The sequence below is a fragment of the Bemisia tabaci genome, chromosome 9, assembly GCF_918797505.1.
Source record: "Bemisia tabaci chromosome 9, PGI_BMITA_v3".
In the NCBI taxonomy this organism is placed as follows: Eukaryota; Metazoa; Arthropoda; class Insecta; order Hemiptera; family Aleyrodidae; genus Bemisia; species Bemisia tabaci.
This window is the reverse complement of record NC_092801.1, coordinates 22,201,198-22,205,180: the sequence shown is the minus strand read 5'-3', so window position 1 is coordinate 22,205,180 and position 3,983 is coordinate 22,201,198.

Below are 3,983 nucleotides of genomic sequence, written 5' to 3'. Positions count from 1 at the left end.
GGTTTATTCACCGCTGGTCGTTTCTCTGTCTCCCCGGTGGCTCGGATTCCGGAGGGGGCACTCGAGGGGGGCGGGGGGGGGGGGGGTTGTTTGTGTCCTGGCTGGATCGCGTGGATCGGTCCGGGTCTAATTCATCCACCTCCGGTGAATTTTAATCGCTGGACGGGGCCTAATGACCCCGAGCGAGGTTGCCGGATTTACGATGAAAAGTTGTTCGTTCGTCGTCCCGAGGTGCAATTTTCGACGGAAAAATCGCGATATCTTGAAAATAAGTTGCGATTTTTTTTTTTTTTTTTGCGATTTTCGGCAAAAAAATTGCTACGCGACCTTTTCACAATTTTATCTCTATAAAATCGCGTTTGACAAAAGCTGATTTTTATCTCAATTTATCACGATTTTTTGTTCGATAATTGGACCGCGTGAAGCAGAAAGGAATCAAGCCACATCAAATATAGCCAAATTGAACTGGGGAATTTGATTTTTTTATAAGAGAACACTTGTGCGGATTCCTTTGAAAATTTTGAGGAATTTGCCTCAAACTATGCAGAAAATTCACTGAAATTTGCACAACCTTTTACATGTAAAAAATTGAATTGCCAAAGGAAATTTCGCAATATCTGATGTGGCTTGGTTCCTTTCTGCTTAACTCGGTCCAATTTTGCGATTAATCGCCGTTGATAAAATCGCAATTTTATTGCAAATTTAAGGTAAGTGGAATTAATTCGGATACTTACCCCCCCCCCCCCCCCCCCATCATCCAATTTCAAAAATCGTCAGTGTTCCGGACTTGGAAAGTGAGCTTTCCTTTCATCAACCCTGATAATATTTCGAAGAGCAGGCCGAGGTTGAAATGACCCATAAGGTCCTTTTCGTTGAGTGGCTATGAGGAGCTCTTGGGCATTGGACCCAGAATTGGATGGAAGGGGATAGTTATCAATATTTTATAGTTATCACCTCCTGTCATTATTGTCGACCGTGGCACAAAAAGATGTTATCAGGAAAGAAAGAAGTTTTTTTTTTTTTTTTTTTTTTTTTTTTTTTTTTTTTTTTAATGTATATGGAGAAAATTGAACCGTTAATCTTATAATGCTCAAGACTCTAGGTCCTATCTTCTTTCCTGGTTGTGGTTACGATGTTAAATCGTGTCAATTAGTGAGTGTAATTAGTTCAGTTCCGGTAACTATGCCGCACTAACCGCAAGACCGAAATAATTTTGACGAAGTAGGTAGAACAAGTGAAATCTACTATGAATATTGTAAAATAAAGAAATTGCCTTCTCTCTTGGTAAAGCTCGAAGTTTAGTTTTCACTGGTTGGATCTCCCGTTACGGTTTTGAGAGATTTTTTAGGTTTGAGGTGATTTTAGACGAAACAAGTGGCACCATCGTGTTTCTTTAAAAAAATTGCACATTGAATCATATTCTTGAATTAATAATGAAAGACTTTTGGAGAAAATCCATTAACTTTGACATTGCAAACGGAAAGTTAAGTGCGTCAATATGAAAGTACAATTTTTTTTCTCTGGTAAAAAATGTCTAGGAAGAAAACATAAGTGGGCCTGATGGAATTATTGCACGATAATTCCGGCAATATTGTTCGTGAATATGTTGCGATGTTATTTCGACAACATTCCCGCACCCTGTAGCAGTATTGATAAGTGCGGCACTGTAGCAGTGTTATTAGACGTAGTTGCTGATGCGTGACTCCAAAAATGTCGCCATAATCACCTCATTTTCACCAGATTTCATTCTACCATTATTTTTTTCATTGGTTTTGGACAATGATAATAAAATTGTGTGCGTGTACTCTTAAAATTCATCGCCCGTAACATAGTCGAATTGGTTGGTATGGGAATAAGACGGTATTCCTCAAGAAAAATTAGTAATTCACATCTATTTCATTGAGTGGAACCTAATATTGTAGCAACGCTGTAAAAATATTGATACTGTCACACTTACACTGACGTGCTAAGGAGAAACGCCGTATGAGCCTTCAGGCGTTGCCAAATTTCCTTTGATAAAACACGAATTTCCCAGAAAACTTGTGAATATTGTCCTTCCAATTTTTAAGACAATTTTGTTCGCAATATTTCATCTAAAGCTTTTGAAAATTACAAGGAAAAATATCGAGGGCTTTCCTTAAAAATAAACATTTTATCGAAGAACATTTTGCAACTCTCGAATGTTCATACGGCGTTCTTCCTTAGCACGGCAGTACAGATATTGATTATTTTGTCGTTAAAAATCAGAAATAGTAGAAAATTTGGAAATGCTGCTGTCAGAATAAACCACTTTTATGATTAGTACATTCCATGCATGAAGGTATTAACCAGCTCAGTATCTTTACTCTTCAAACACCACTTCAATTTTGAGATTCAATATTACCTACTTAAAGGTGAGTGACCTTATTATAGTCATTTTTAAATTTATGACCTAGGTAGCTGTTTTCTCCAGCAAACGTGTTTTCCGATCTTCAGCTCTCATTCCGCACTTCGTCAAAGCAGACTCATTAAGCACTTTTCACAAATGATTCTCATCGATGACTAAAGTGCAAAATCACGTATCTCCATTCCAAGGTTGCGAAACTGACTCAAGTGACTCAATTTTTCAAAAGAATATAAATGAGCCTAATTTGTTCAACATTTTGATGGTTTTTGCATGTGATCGCAGAGGAAAAGCCTTCAGGCGTTGCCAAATTTCTCTCGACAAATCTCAAATTTTCGGGAAAATTTGTAAATATTTTTCCTCCGATTTTTCGGAGAATTTTGCTCGTAGTTTGATCCAAAGTGTCTGAAATTTTCATTGAGAAATACTCATAACTTTCATGGGAAAAAAAATTTCTGAGAGCAAACTTGATCCGAATGCTCATACGGCGTTCTTCCATGGCATGGCAGTATACTGCCGTGCTATGGAAGAACGCCGTACGAACATTCGAGAGTTGCCAAGTTTCCTTCGATAAAATGTTTATTTTCGAGGAAAGTTATGAATATTTTTCCTTTAAATTTTCATAATCTTTAGGTGCAACTGCGAAAAAAATATCTGAAAAATTGGGAGGGAAATATTCATAAGTTTACCAGGAAATTCGCGTTTTATCAAAGGAAATTTGGCAACGCTTGAAGGCTCATACGACGTTCTTCCTTAACACGGCAGTATAGCCATACATGGAAAAAATTATATAATTTGCTGATTTAACAATTCAACTGCTAAAAAAAGTGACCGCAATATTTCAACGTAGATTTCACAACACAAAAATGCTACTTTAACCACCCCCGTGGTTAAATTAGCTTACAATAGTGGTTAAAGTAGCATTTTTGTGTTGTGAAATCTACGTTGAAATATTGCAGTCACTTTTTTTAGCAATTGAATTGTTAAATCAGCAATTTAATTTTTTCGGTGTACGACAACGTTGCTCGAGGAGTGAGCCTACAGAGTCAGACTGACACGACACCCATGTCGGGTGATACATCTAATAGGAGGAGCGATGGCTGGGGCTCTGCTTTTGCGAGTCGCACATGTTGGAGATAGAAGTTGAGCCGGTGCATCGTCCATGAAGTGTCGCGACTTTCAAGTCGTCTAAAGTTGGGCCCGCTTGGGAGTTCACGCCAAGTTAAGCTCCGGTTCCGCCACGCGACCCGCCTCCAGTTTCCTTCGATGTCGCCAATTTACTCCCGCCATTTTTTTGCTCAAATTTCCAGGCTCCCACTTCTGCCGTCATAGCGAGAAGAACAGTCAGTGCAGGAATGGAGTTTTGAGAAAACGGACTCAGTAGCATCTTCCTATTTCCGGTTTTCACATTCCATTTGGACTTCATTTTGCAATTGGATTGCATTTTGCAAAAAGGAACCTCTAGCATTGCAATGTTGTTAAGATTGTGCAACTTCTTTTGTCTTGGAGGAAAAACCCGATTATCCATTAATAGTTTCTATTTTACTCTCTAAAAACTGGAAATTTAAGACAAAAATTACCATCTAAATTTCATAGTTTT